The sequence below is a fragment of the Canis lupus genome, chromosome 8 (assembly GCF_048164855.1).
Source record: "Canis lupus baileyi chromosome 8, mCanLup2.hap1, whole genome shotgun sequence".
Taxonomy (NCBI): domain Eukaryota; kingdom Metazoa; phylum Chordata; class Mammalia; order Carnivora; family Canidae; genus Canis; species Canis lupus.
In genome coordinates, this window is record NC_132845.1 from 30,190,186 (window position 1) to 30,206,465 (window position 16,280).

Genomic DNA, 16,280 nt, shown 5'->3' on the forward strand with positions numbered 1-16,280 from the left:
CTCGGCCCGGCCCGGCCCGCCGCGGGGCCCACCCAATCACACGCGCCCGGCGGCCGCGACCCCGCCCCCCGCCGCCCCGCAGGCCCGGCCCCCCGGCCCCCGGCTCCCGCGCCCCCCGCGACACCCCCCCCGGCTCCCCGCGCCCCCCGGACCCCGCGTCCCCCGTGTCCGCCCGCGTCCCCCCGGCCCCCTAGCCCTCCGAGCCCCCCGGCCGGCCCCCCGCGCCCCCTGCGCCCCCGGACCCCCGGCCACCCCCCCTCGCCCCCCCGCGCCCCCGCCCTCCCCGCCCGCCCGGAGCCCCGACAAGAAGTGGGAGGGAGTTACGCGGGACGCGTGCTTGGCTCCTGCACCTCGGGAATGAAAGGAATGGCAGGAGAGCCCCGGAGCCCGCAGAGCTCTCAAGGAGCTTCTGTATTCAATAAAAACAGCTACTTGTCCGCCCGCGGCCGTCCGTGAGGCTCGTCGCCGGCGGGGGAGGGAGCAGCGCGGCCGCGGGCCGACCCGGGCGCACACCCCTCGGGTGGCGGGCGTGGGACCCGCGACTCGGGGCTCCCTTGCTCCGGAAGGGATCTGTGTTTTTTACTTTATTTCATTTTATTCATTTTTAAACTGAGAATTAGAAGAAAGGGATGAAGGTGAGTTGCAGGGACCCAAGAGGTCACCCCCCACCCCACCCCCGATCTTAGACTGAAGCCGGCCTCCCTTCCAGTTCTGAACCTGACAAGTTCCTCTCTTAGATGCTTAAGCTCTGCACTACCTGCATTCAGTCTGGTCTCTTAAAGAGCCGAACTGTACTTTGAGGCAGGAGGAGAAAGAGATGTATGGGAGCTGACATTGAGGGGGTGAGCGATTTGATTTTCCAGCTGATTCTGACCTGGTCTCCAATGAGGGGGCCAAGCGGGAGGAGGAAGGACAAGCAAGGCAACTAGCAGAGAGATGCCCAAGCGTTTAGGCCCACAGCTCCTGTAAAGGGCCTCAGGGGCTGAGAGCCTGGGCACTCCATAGAGTTGAAATAGTAAGGGGCAGGTATCTAAATTCCTTCTATTTACCCTCCCCCAAAGTAATCCCCTTAAACCTGGACTATAGATTACCTGGTCATTTTTTCCAAGCTTAAATTATGCCCTCCTCTTGGCTCCTTTGTGTTCCTTAATATTTCCTGAGATGTCTCTTTCAAAAATGTTCTGGAACAGATCCCAACAAGGTAGCCAGCATACATACATTAGGCGCGCAGTAGAGATGGGCTGAGTGAATGAATACATTTTTCCCGTTGACAAAGACTGGACACTTTGACCAGGACGGGCGCTGAGTATTTAAGACCTCTCAGTGCTTAAGGATTCTCAACTAAGTTTATGAGGCACATACGTCCACTAATCTCTAGGAACCTAGTTTCTCTGTTATCGAAACACACCTCATTAGATCCATTAGATTAATCAGATAATCCATTTACTTGGTGTAGAAGTTGGAAGGAAGGTTTACAGAGACTAGGTGGAGGTCCAAGATGGAATTGTTTAACAACATAGATGAGGCATATAAAATGAGGAAAGCAACTAATACTAAAGCCAAAAATACCTGCAACATGACTGTCACCATCTGTGACAAAGACATTCCCACATCAAGAAATTTACCTCTTCGATAACACTTTAAAACAAACAAATGAAAACCCCACTTTATGTTAGAAATGCTACCGGCGAATGTTTGGGATGCCTTATATTGGCTACAGAGAAAAGTCACCAACTAACTTCTCCAACCTCTAGTTGCTAATATAGTTTTATAGAATGATTAAATATCCAATTATGTTTAAATGTGGCAAGTGCAATTACAAATTAAGCACCTTATGATGGAAATATAGGTCATTTTGCCATCTTAGGTATCCTTCATTTTTCTCAAAATAAAAAAAAGGAAATTTTCAGTTGCCAAACTTTCCGAAACACGACTTTTCTGTTCGGTTCTTTGTGTATTTCTGAACTTGTTTTATAGGTCTTCTCCTAGAAGTAAAAGAGCAAAATAAATACAAAGTTTAGAAATAGGTATTTGTGAGGCTACCAGATTCCTAAACCAACTCAATAGCCAGAGATAGTTAACAGCACCTGCAGCAACCTGTAGAATGATATTCCAAACTGTTTCTCAGTAGCTCTCCTGATTTACTGAGAATTCCATGGCCTGATACTGCTCTAGAAGGTGAGAAATGATGCAGTCAGTCTAGCAAGCCCCACCTTCTGGTCACATCTCAGGCCTTCTCACTAGGGTGAAAGGGTCCTTTCAGGCAAAGTGTCTTGGGTGAATAGAGTTATTTCTACTCTATGCTTTCTGTACTCTGTGGTCTAAATTCCTCTGGCCACCGCCCAGCTAGGCATAACCTGGGTCTGAATTAACGCCTCTGGAAGGAAATATAGTAGATTCATGGTAAGGAGTCGGTATTTCTGTCTAACTCCTGTAGTCTGCAGCCAGCTGCCAGACCTAGAGGCTCCCAGAAGCAGGCTCATGCATTTACAGGAGATGAATTCAGCAAAAGAAAGGGTAACACCTAACAACAAAGGGTATAGAGGAAAGCTGGAAGATGCACACTTCACCGCCTTCAACTTCGCAAGAGATCACTTCCAAGGACGTCACTTCCCAGGTCACCTTTCAGGCAGTCCTTGCTGTTCATACACAGATTCAGAATGTAACAGAAAAACAGTGTCCTGGACATAGGCCTTTAATTTGGAGCACCATTAGCTAGATAGCATTTCTTATCTTGTCACATTAAGAAGCGTTGGAGATATTTGCCTAGCTTTGTAGAATTCGTTCGGATTGTAAGTCTTTCAAAAGCAGGGAAAGTTTAGAGAGAAAAAAAAAAAAGAGTCGCTTCTTTTGTAGGAGTATTTTAGGTTGATTGTCCATTCTGGCTTCTCAGAGAAATAATCTGATAATAGATTGGGACGTCAGATTGGGGGAATTTAAATGTTCTAGGCAGTCTTCAGAATTCGTGGAGCTTTAGTGAACATTGTGAAAAGTTTCTATCTCCCTTAAGCTCCTCACAAATCCCTAAGAATCAGGGGATACAGATTGAGAACCAGTGTCTTAAATATGGAGACCTCAAAAGCCAACTGGGAATGAAGAAACCTGGTCCAGTGCTGGATGGCCCTAATACAAATAGTAGTAAAGTATGGGAGATAGAAATAACTCTAATATAATAAGAGCTAAATCGTTACAGGTAGAATTAGGGGAAAGAAGATATAGATTAAGTAGCAAGATTTTAGAAAAGATGCATCATCTTTTAGATCATCTGACATTCATATTTTCTCATACTGATGTTTTATCCTTCCTATTTTTGTTATATGTAACATAGATATTGACATATATAATATGTATATTATATATAAAATACTTATATATATATATATGCCTAGGATATTTATATACATTTTCTCCAAACATCTTACTATATAACTAAAATCATTGCATCAGATTTGACTTCTTGAATGAGAAATTATTACGGGGGTGGGAAACTCTTGCACACATCAGAAATACTTAAAATGTTTCAAAGAAAATTGCTGTTGAATATAATCCCTCTCTTACTGTGCCTAATGGTTTGTCTTTCTTGCCCTTTTCTGAACTTAGGTCAATTATTTTAAGAAAGAAATGACTAAGCAGTTTGACATTTATTTTACAGTTTTTCTAATACATGAGAGGCTGAAAATTAGGCTCTGTTTAAAAATGGTGTTAGTCCCTCTTACCTCACAGATGGGCCATTGTACTGCAAAAAGCGGGAGTGGGGAGAGGACAGAAAAGTTTATTTCCATAGTTCATCCTACGTCACAAGTACCCCACAGTGATGACTGGGTATTTTTTGGCACCTTTCCTGTGAAACAACTTACAGAACTTCAGAGAAATCCAAATTTAGTCCAATTTCCATGATCAAACATACTCTGCAGATGAAAAGTTTGGTCTGTTGGAGTGTTGAAGGAGTCAATTCAGAAATGATTGACCCATCCCGTTTAAAATATCCTAAAGAAAACAAAATATAAGTGAACTCACCACAACCAAGGAGCATGGCCTTGTACATGCATGTGCATCTCTCTTAAAAATATCCTTTCGTTAGCTATATTTGTCATCCTAGTTCTTTCTCATAATTGTCCAGAGTAGAAAAGAGGAACCAGAATAGAATGATTCAGGGTGAAAACTGGGATATTTTTTGGACCTTTGTCAAGATATTTTTACTCTCTGTATCTTTTTTTTCTTCTTAATTGAATAAGTTCGGCATTTACTAAGCTCCTGTGTGTCAGCAAAAATATAACACGACTTTTTACCAAGTGGTACAGGACAGCATCAACATCTCTATCAGTAAAAAGTAGAAGATGGGATTTTAAACATTTTAATGAATCACGTGTCGTGGCCAAAAGAAGTGCCACACCAATGGTGCCCCAACTATCATTAGAGTAGTATTCATCTTGATTCACACTGGCTGCTCCTAATAAAATGAGGTTGCTGAAGGTAAGGATTTTAGTTTCTTTAAAGGGATTATTTCTTCTTAAGAATGTACTCATACAAATAGTTTTTTTGGACACATCATTTCATAATATAAATAATAAAAGGAACCACAATGATTGTTACACCTTCTCAAACAAACAGACTCCTTCTTTCCACCTCTACCCTGTCTTCAAGGAGTTATCTACCCCACTGGCATTTGTCAGTATTTTCAACTTAAAATGATTATTATTTCCAGACAGCCATATGTGGTCTGTTTTGTGCCTCCACCGTTTGTAGCAATTCATTTCATTCTGGAACCAAATGCATGTGCTTTGGAAACTGAAGACTCACATAAGACACATTTCTGAATTATATACAACATTTCTGTTATTTTTATATGACAGTCTTATACGTTCTCTTGATGCAACAACAAATGCCAACTACAAGATTTAAGGCTGGCAAAATACGGTTAAATATCAAAATAGATCTGATTTTTAAAACATCTGTGATGAATAACTCCAACTTAATTTGTTTTGCAGAAACAGTGTTTAATAACCCTCCCAATATTGTATTTTCTGCCAGTACTGGTATGGTCAAATTATTGCACATTCAAATGCTGCACAAACAGTAGATCCTATTTCAAAAGTTTTCACAATGTAATCTGTTAAGACTGAAAATCACATATGGATTTAAATGGTTACAGAACAAGCAATACTTTATATGAAGGTATACTTTTTTTTTTTTGAAGGTATACTTTTAAATGTAAAACACTCTTGTCATTATAATGACTTTTATTTAAAATTCTTAGTTTTGTTCCTGTTGGTCTTCATATCTATCTTCATGAGGCAGGGATGTGGCGATTTTAAGTTTCATTTTAAGGAAGAAGTTAGGCACACTCAGAGTTCAAACTAGGAATCCAGAAACAAAATATGTGACAAAAACTTTATTTCACACCTGTTCTCATTATTTTTTCGTTATAAATAATGAATTTATAGAATATGTATTTTTTTTGTATTTTATAGTAGGCATAAAAAGTAGGAGAAAGCAACTAAGATACAAAAGACACTGGAAGACCATAATGTAATCAAATCTACAGCTCCTGGATAATTGCTTGATTCTCATCAGAGACTGTCAATATTCCATCCATTGCCATTACCAATAAATCATTGCTTTTGTTTGGATGGTAAAAAAAAAATTTTCTTGGATATAAACTATTAAAATGAATAAAATCTCCAGCATTACAAATCTTAAAATAAGGAAAGGAAATGTTATTGACCTTACTTATAGCCTTAAAACAATATATATAAATCTAACTCAAGATTTATATGTTTGAATAAATTTCTAAGAAATAAAAAACCTATTCTTAAAGATTAATGAAGATAAGTTCTGTTTATCTCAATGCCAACTCTCAAGTTGCACTCTCTTCTGGGATTTTAAAATCACTTTATAACTTTACACACTGCTGCAGACAGGAAACACTACTGACATTAACCTTGAGTCATTTTATGCTTTCTAAGAAGAGAAAGGAAAAAAAGACATTAAATACGTTAAACAGAAGAAATATCATAATTGTATTAACATTTTGTAAATGCACGGCACATGTGGAAAGTTACAAGTATTACATATGAACTTCTAACTCAAAATTTTGAAACTTTGAGGCTTATGATATATCATGCCTTAGATAAATATTTCCTTCTAGACTACACATTTCCTTCTGAACTACATGTTCATTCTATGTTGTCACTTGAATGCCTTGGTTTCCTCTTTTCATTGAACTCTGTATGCTTTTGTTGACACGTAATTGTGCACTTTAATGCAGCTTTAAAATGCAACAGAGCCTGTTTAAGTGATTTTGCCCATTATTTTATTTTGTTTCATTTTTCTATTCAAATTCAGTTTGCCAACATACAGTATAACACCCACTGCTCATCACATCACATGCCCTCCTTAATGCTTGTCCCCCAGTTACTCCAGTCCATTATTTTAAAGCATTGGGACTTTAGTTATGAGTCATTATATTCCTGAGACCCATGCTAGGATTGGACTCCCAGGAAGATACTGTCAATACCACGGGGCTCTTACCAACCTGGAAGGAAGACAAAACACCAGCACCACTGATGAAACAAGATTTTTGAGGTGTGAATAATCAAGACAAAGTTTGACACATTTCTTGAAGCACAGTTTACTGGGATATTTTACCAAATCAGTGTTCAAACTTCAGAAGGATTTGTTCCGCCGATAAAATCCCATCAAGTTTAGATCTCCTCCTCATCTCTACCATTTCATGATAATAAGGAATTGTACGCTTTGTGTCTAACCTCTGTGAACTTTCATATTGACAACCAACCAGCACTGCTTCCTATAGTCTTCTCTTGCTATTCCTATCCAATAATTCTGAAGCAGGATATCTGAGTAAATTTTGATGAATGGTAAGAATGAAAGAAAGAAAATGTCAAGGAATTCATATAAAAATGTCAAATCATTGGTGACAATTTCTTAATTCATATGCATACACATTCATATTGTACTGCAAATACAGACCAGCAAAAATAGTGCCATGAGTTATTCTCAAAAATATGTCATATATATGGAAAGTGATTTCATCATATTTGAATGGGATATTGGCCGAAATCCTAGAATCTTAATGTTTGGGTAGAGAAAGACAAATCTATTAATAAGTCACTTAATTAGGAAATAAGGCATCCTACTTTGGGAATAACTGTTATTACTTATAGAAAGTGATTTTTTTACAAGATCTCCATTCTTAGTACTGCTTTAAATGGATCTTTATTTAAGATTATAACTTACATAAAATTTGATCATGTAATGATCAGAAATATTTTAAATACACACATAAATGCACACCCACAATATATATATCTTGGTATCTCAGATAAATAACTTTATGAATGTAAACATTATCCAGAGATTTTGTGATGGATATTATAGTGCTCTGAACAAATATGTACTTATTTAGCCTCTGACTACACCAGGAAAGATACTTCTTACTACTTCTTGAAAACCTGGCTCAGTCTTCATCATCCTTGTCTTTAGCAATATTCCTGGGAAATATTTACAAGGAATGCCTAACCAGCCTATTATTCTGGTAGCCTGTGGACATCTTTGAGTCCATTTACATTCCATATCTATTACTAAGACATTTTCTTGAATCTTCCATTGCCAGAGAATTTTATTCCTCAGAATTTTAGGGGCTAGAACAAGAATAAAAGATGGACTATTTTTGCAAGAAAAGCAATCAGCAGGGGAGAAAATTACATATCTTAAGGGAGAAACTCAGAGCAGTAGAAGAAAGAAAGCGATGATGAAAGAACATAATGGAAACAGGAAAAAATAGACTTTTAGCAGTCATTGTAAGTGAGAAGTGTTAAAGATAGGGAGTTGTCTAAGAAAATATTTGAGTAAGTGTTTTTCCATGATGCATTTTCTTACTTTTCTGACCCTCTTCTCCTTTTTCTTTTTTAATATCTTTAAACAATCTCTACATCCATCGTGGGGCTCAAACTCTCAACTCCAAGAGCAAGAGTTGCACACTTCACTGGCTGAGCTGGCCAGGTGCCCCACATACCCCTTTCTCCTGCTTTAAGGACAAACATTTAGCTGAGACATCTCAGCTCAGCTCATTGCCTTTTGCTCTAGGACTGAGACTTATTTATACTCTTTACTTCCCTGGTTATCAAACCTTTGGATTCCAACTGAGTTATATCACTTGAGGCAGATCATGAAACTTCTCAGCCTCCATGACCACATAAGCCAATTGCTCACAATAAATAAATAAATAAATAAATAAATAAATAAATAAATAAATATTTTATAAATGTGTATATTATATATACACACATATATGTGTATATATGTATATATATGTCTGTATATATGCACACATAGGCTTTATTTTATCATTTTGGACTGCTCAACTGTTCTTGGAGCTCTCTCAGAGAAATTTGAGATTATTCTCTTCCCCCATACTATACTAAATATTTGTTTTTAAAAGACTTATATATAAATATTGTTTGTTTATAACAATTTATAACATTGTTTACAAACAATGTTTGTAAAATGAAGAGCACATGCAGAGAAATCAAGATTTATATAAAAAATATTAGAATCAAGAAATTGTTATTCTTCCATGTATTTCAACTATAATAATAGTAGAATCTGGAGAAAATATTATTATACTGGCAAATTTGGTATAGACTGATTTTCTACTTTCTAAAGTGGTATTTTAGGAGCGATACAGAGCTGTGGGACATAAATTTACCAATATATGTCTTTCTATCACTAACAAAATATGTAACAAGAAGACAAGGTCAGGGACGAGTTTATTCACAGCTCTAAGAAGCAGGGATGTGTACATAGCTTCAACTAGGACAGCAATAGCCTACTTTACTTTTATTGATCAGAATTGAGATACTTTTGAAAGAAAAATAGTCTGCTTGGGCTATCATAACAAAAATACTATAGATTGGGTAACCTATAAACAACAAAAATTTATTTCTCACTGTTCTGGGAGCTGGGAAGTAGAAGATCACAATGCTATCAGATTTGGCATCTAGTGAGGACCCGCTTCCTGGTTCATAGATGACTATCATTTCACTATAACTTTACATGACACAAGGGGCAAAGAAGCTCTCTGAGGCCTCCATTATAAAAGCACTAAACCCATTTGCAAATGCTATACCTTGTAACCTAATTACCTCACAAAGGCCCCACCTCCAAATACCATCACATCAGGGATTAGATTTCAATATAAGAATTTGGGAGGGATACAACATTTTGTCTACAGTAAATGCCATTCACTGCACCTATCAGATAGCAAAGTAAACTCGTCATGTTTTGGTTCTTGTGTAAGATATCCTATAGAATATATATAAAGCAAATTAATTGAAATCTGTATTTACTACTCTGAATGGTGACCCACACTTACAGCAAGTCTCAGTAATCTCAATAACAAAAGTGTGATAAATGAACTCTTTCATAAGTGGAAGAAAAATTTCCTTTGTGACCTAACCTAGCCAGAAGAGATTCCTATTTCTCACAACCAAATGAACTTTACTAACTAGGACAAGATGGTGTTCAGGTTGGATAGGGAAGGATGGGCACAATTTCTATATTTGGTAGACACTAGATATGGTAGGTTCCAGAGAATATTATGAAGACAAACCTGAAATAAAACATTTTAAGGATTATGCTAAAAACAGTGGGATCAATTTAATGCAAGTCTCTGTTTCACTTTGCTTTTACTAGGACTCCAGAGCATTCACAACACCCAGTTGTCAGATAGGCAAACCCATATATGACCATCTAAGCAACTATCACAAAACCACAGAATTTGCCAGGGATTAAGTCAGAAATAGAACTCAAAAAACTGAGCTACAAGTCCCACTCTTTAACCACTAGGACCACTCCCTTCCTACAGTACATTTAGTGTGAAATAGTTTTTTGGTTTCTTTTCATGCTGTAGTCAATTGAAGGAGGTTGGAAAAAATTAAAAACAGTCCATGCACTAAAAATGCATTTTTCCTCTCATTTAAGGCCCTTGATTTTTTTAAAGTAATTTAAGAAATTTTATGAAAATTAGAAACCCAAAATGTCATTTTCTACTATTTTAGTAGTTTTATTTTTTTTTTTCATACTGGAGCTCTTAAATAAATAAGGGTAGACACTTTTCATCCACGCATGAAACTAGACTATTTTCAGAGACAATCTCTGAGATTAGCATCCCTGAGAAATAGCATCTTTTAGAGAGGGGTTAATAATAAGGAGCCTATCTTTTTCAGATGATTCTTTAGCAAGACAAACTTCGACAAAGAAAGATCATCAAAAAGATAAAAGTAACATTTACATGTTAAGTCATATCAGACTACTAATTTGTATCATATTTTTTTATTTTTCCAGAGTAAAGGTGAATTAGCATTTTTACAAGCAGAGAATTCAGAGGTAAAAGCAGTTTGGTGTCTAGAGAGTCAGTAATTCATGAAAGAACCTCTTTTTCCCCGTTCATTTCCTGTTTTTGAACTCCCTCCACTAGCACCATTCAAGCAAAGAGTAGTACTGTGCTTCAGCACAAATGACTAAAAGTGACATTCGTTATTTTATTTATTTACTTTTTGTTTGTTTGGGCAGCCTGCCTGCAGACAGTGGGACTTGGCGAGCTGCGCTGCCTTGCAGATGTGCTAGCTTTAATTTTTTTCTGACAGAGATGATAGCTTTAATGACGCTGATTTAAATTAGACAGGAGATTTGACTCCTGGAACACTAATTGAAAATATTTGTCTGACTCAAGGCTAAGCATTCAAAATAAAGTTCTCTATGGTCATGTGTTTATCACGTTTTTAATGCTTAGGTGGAAAGCAAGGGATTGAATGTATTTTTAAATTTCAACAAAAATCCCCATTCCAATAAAATTGATTTTGACGTTCAAAAAGACAACGATAGTTTAAAATGTTCTTCATTGTATATTGCTGCTTTTCTTCTTAAAATGTGTGTCATGTTCCTGTAACTATGCTTATGCTAATACTAAATAAGGATCCAGAGTTTTGTTAAGAGTAAATTGTAATGAAATCTCTTTTTTTTGAAAAATAATCAAGTTGTTTCAAACTAAATATTTTCATCCAAAAACGATTTGGTATAAATGAGAAAGATTTTGATTAAAGAAATGCCTTGAAGTTTAACAGTCATAAAGAGTAACATTCAATAAATCCTGACCCCGGAAAGGGTCATTCTAGGGTATGGTCCTTCATTTCCCAGTGTTCACTCTTAGAGTAATTTACTTTGGTGTTTCAAACCCCACATTCTTTTCCTCACCTCAGACCAGCTGAGCTTTCAAACCTTTGAATTCCTCTTTCATAATTTCAGCTCTTCATGGTGCTTTGAAATGCATATTTTCCAGAAATAGAGTATTAGTCACAAAGAAAGGAGTCAGTTTGGTTTCATGATCAGATTTTTTTTCTCCCATATTTACATTGTCCCATAATAACTGATCTTTGAAGCAATGGAACTGGATTTTTAGACTCACTTCATCCCAGGTGGAATTTTCCATATCCCTTTACCTGCTTAGATTCTATAGTTTTTGGTAACAACTTCTAAAATATGAATTTTGTCTTACCCATTCATAAGGATACATTTAACTTTCAGATCAAGTACTTTTTCCATTGCAATTTATAATTTTATAGTATTTTCCTCTGTCATTTGTTTTGAAAAAGATTTTCTGAAAATGGTAAAATTAATTTGCCAAGCAGGATATCAAGAAACTGCTCATTAATGACAATACTTTGTTTTCCTGCTCTTTTTATCTCCAGGAGGTAATTCAACGTGTATACTAAGTCTGCAATGAAAATTTGCTGGAAAAAAAAAAAAAAAAGAAAGAAAGAAAAGAAAAAAGAAAATTTGCTGAATGTGTGAAAAAATAATGAATCAAAGAGTTTTCTATATATTTTTTTAAATACACATTTCCCAGAATGTAGCATTTGACCATTACTGTGCTGGTTGCTATTGGAAACATAAAAGAATATACATTTTTACAGAGCATTAAAATTTCAACAAAAAATCAACATGCTAACAAAATTCATTTTAAAATGTTCTTCATTACATGTTGTTTCAAAGAATATCAGACCTAAAAGAAATATTGAAGATTTAAAAATTCAATCAACCTATTCTATAAATGAGGAACTGAAGATAGACTAGTTAATGGTGTTACCTGAATTCACATATATGTTGGTGAACTTGCTTTAGAATTCAAATCTCCTTAAAACCATGTTAGTATGCCTTCTACCATGGGAAAAATCATTCCCTTTCATACTATCCAGAAAAGTAAATATAAAATTATTTCAGATACACATACACACTCACACATTTATAAGAAAAAAGTTAAACATTTATTATATTTAAATCGTACTTTCCTAGTGATTGTATGAAAACAAAAACTTTAAGGAAATATAGTTACTTTCAGTTAAATCAGGTGTGTAAATCACTGTTTCTCAATCATTTCAGTCTAAGGTATGTCTGTGAACTTATCAAGGTAACTGAGAGAGAGGTACCTTTATTCTTAATATCATTAAAACATAGCTATGATATTGATAGCCCCAGCTATAAATATCTTGTTCATCCATGAGTACATATCATATTTCTTCCTCCCTGTCTCCACACACAGCTTCCAGCTTGTTTTCCCTTTCTCCATCAAATATTAGTAAAAGGAATGGGAAGAATCCATAATATTATTGTATGCAGGTTAATTTAAGATTTTCCTTAAGTGTAGTTAGGAAGCACTGACACCAGTTATTGAACGGGAGATGTGTTCTGACCAAAAGGAAAACAGTGACCTCAAATTTACACCATAAGAATACAGTAAATGTTTTAAAATACACTCATGTGGAGGAGTAGTACTTTCTCAAAAGTATGATTAAGATTCCCCAAATTTAGGGTATCTGGATGGCTCTGTTGGTTAAACATCTGCCTTCGGCTCAGATCATGATCTCAGGGTCCTGGGATCCAGCCCCACAGTGTGCCTCCCTCCAACCCGGGAATCTGCTTCTCCTTCTGCCTCTGCCCACCCCCACATCCCTCTCGCACACCCTCTCTATCTCTCAAATAAATAAATAAATAAAATCTTAAAAATAAAAGAGATTCTTCAAATTTACTAGCATTATGTGAAACACTGGCCTCTCTTAGCCTAAAACTACAGGGAAGACTTGACTTTGAATGAATTCTTTGAACATCCTGTAAACATAAATTTATTCTGCTTTCTTCTCTGAAGGATTAAATGAGATTTAACCCTTCCAAGTATTAATCTTTTTTTTTTAATAAGCTTTCCACTAAAATTTATTATTTATCTAACACATAATTGTCTATGTGTTTTAACATCACTGGTAGTATTTTAAAGGATGTTTGATACTATTGATTTACCTAGAAGAGTCAGAATTCTTTCTTGTGAAAAAAAAAACAAGAATTCTTTCTTGTGTACACACACTACTAGCTCTTCATTTAAGTTGCAACTAGTATACTCTCCCTCAAGTAGTTAATAAAAGTTTTTATGAATAGTTTTTTATTTTGTTTATTTAGATTACAAACCTTTGGAAATACATTATGATCTTTTTTTATTATACTAGAAGGGTAGCATAATCAGGATGACTTTTGATAATTCAAAGTCCTCAAGTCTTCCAGTAGTGACATTATACTTAAATATTCAAATACAAGGACACGTGGGTGGCTCAGCAGTTGAGCTTCTTGCCTCAGGGCATGATCCCAGGGTCCTGGAATCGAGTCCCATATTGGGCTCCCTGCTGGGAGCCTGCTTTTCCTTCTGCCTGTGTCTCTGTTTCTCTCTATGTCCCTCATGAATAAATAAATAAAATATTTTTAAAAATAAATAAATATTCAGAGAATCCCTGGGTGGCTCAGCGGTTTGGCGCCTGCCTTTGGCCCGGGGCGTGATCCTGGAGACCCGGGATCCAGTCCCGTGTCGGGCTCCCAGCACAGAGCCTGCTTCTCCCTCTCCCTCTCCCTCTGCCTGTGTCTCTGCCTCTCTCTCTCTCTCATAAATAAATAAATAAATAAATCTTTAAAATAAATAAAAATAAAAATAAATAAGTAAATATTCAAATACAAGGATTATTTTCTTGCTTGTACATACAGTGGGAAAGTTGGGTACTCTCCAGTATTTTTGGATGGGCAAGGGTGGAGTGTGGGTGGGACATTTCATCCAGTCAACCTCTTTCCAAAGCTTTCTGTATTCTCAACAGTACTCTAAATCCTGTGACTTTTTTCTACCTATCCAGATTATTTTCCACACCAGTACTCCCTGGTTGCCTGCTATAATCAGCAATTTTCTATGGAATACTGGGTTTTTCAAATTACAGTTAAATGTTAGATATCCTTGTCTTTTTAAAGTTCCCAAACCACTTCCTGCCTGCCATAATGTCACTGAGGCTTCTACAACTCCTTTTAGCTGTCAACTGCACCTTCTATTCTGTATCCAACAGGTAGCCAAGGAAGACTTACTACCTCATTCTGTGGATTTATTAAAGAAAGCAAGTTAACTCTCTGTCTAACCTTTATCTAAATTATATCCAGGGGTCTGACTTCTGAAACTAAACTTTATCTTTATTGTTTCTTCCTTAAGAAAGGAAACAACTTTATATCAGATCATAAACATGGTTAGTTTTTCTAATGGCAAATTAAAGGAAAATAAACACTAAAGAGTAACTGAAATTATAACTTAGATACATTGAAAGGCTGTTAGAAGTCCATTGGTTTACATTCTTTCCATACTATGTCCAACAAGTCATTTCAGAAATAATTTGTTAAATCAATGCTTAATGATTCCCAGCATACATTTCATATATTTTAATGTATTATAGTGTTTCACAACCTTTAGGTAAAATTTCCCCTAAATTTAAATCTTATTTTGTCTTGTGGTTTGTGAAAGTGGAGAATAATTGCTCACCAATATTGATAAAATGCTTCATAAACCACTTGATCCTTTAGAAGGTTGAATTTTACTGAGCAGATTAGATCAGTAGCTTTATGTTAACATTTTTTTTTCCACACCTGGACTAAGTACTTAGCACTTAACTACTTTTCTCTGTGTTTAAAGAATATTCACCTGGCTTATGAATCCTTATGAAATTATATATATATATATATCATTGCCTCTATCATTACCTATAGGTGAAAAATTAGAAATGATACGGTATAAGCTATTGACAATATTAAGAGTTAAACACTACTAGATATTTTATTATTGCTTTGTTATTGTTCTTGTTTTAAAGCTAGAATAGAAAATCCCAAGGACTAGAAAATTCTGTTTCTTTTCTTAGTGATGTATCTCCAGCTCCTAGAAGAGTGTCTGTTACATAGTAGGCACTTAAATTATATTTGAAGAATAAATGAAAAAAAAAAAGAATAAATGAATCAATGAATAAAACTTTGGGGAAAAAGTGAGTGATGAAGAAGTAAAAATAAGTTATAAAACACTATATAAAGTCTCAAATACAGATATTTTTTAAATAACAGTTATTTGAAAATCATGCTTTATCATTATGAAGAATTATTACCAAATCTATGGAGTTAATGATCACTTTGATTACTTCTATGGTACAAAGCACTTCATATCTTATATTGTTTGGATTATGTGCAGTCCCTTTATGAAAGTTGCCTAACCTTGTTGGTGGTTTTATCTTCCAAGTAAGAATAAACTGTGGATTTCATCAACAGCATCTTATTCTCTACTTATGGAAAGATTTTAGTCACATATACATGAAATTTGAATAGAAGTCATCAACTTTATTTTTTACAATCATGTATTTATAATTTCTCAGCCACTTACAGCATGAATGAAATAATTTAATTTTAAGTAAAACTTAACACATGACTATTTTGACCTTTAAAGAAGTGTTTTCATTCACACCTAAAAAAATAAGAAAGTGTTTTGGTTCAAATACTGCCTATTTCTAAAAGGGATTGAGGCATCCAATGCATTCCTAAATATTTACACATTTCCCTTAAATTTTCTGTAAAATCAGCATGGATAGAATTTTGTCAATATAGATGTTGATATGAAAATCAGTACAATTTTTCAAATGTTCAAACATTTCTAGCCAAGATAATAATACACCAAACCCCCTATCAGGATCCCACTAGTAAGATAGTGGGATTTTAAGCACTTAAAGCTGAGATAATTTAATTCAGGAAATGACTATATAAAGGATGGAAGACATATGAAGCTAAATAGTTATCCCAGAGATTGACAGCCAAACAGTGCCAGACTGTAAGGTGGAGGGACCTAAAGAAAAGTGGGATGAATTCATCATCTT

The 16,280-nt window shown here is 35.9% G+C and overlaps 1 long non-coding RNA gene across 1 annotated transcript in view; it reads right to left on the bottom strand.

Annotated features, from left to right (window-relative positions):
• Window positions 1-1,794: 1,794 nt before the first annotated feature.
• LOC140638062 (uncharacterized) overlaps window positions 1,795-16,280 on the bottom strand; it is a 49,196-nt gene continuing 34,710 nt past the window's right edge. The window contains exons 4-5 of the long non-coding RNA XR_012035187.1: window positions 3,717-3,987; window positions 1,795-1,985 (exon numbers count right to left, since the gene is read on the bottom strand). This is a non-coding gene — a long non-coding RNA (uncharacterized lncRNA). The remainder of the gene's footprint in view (window positions 1,986-3,716; window positions 3,988-16,280) is intronic.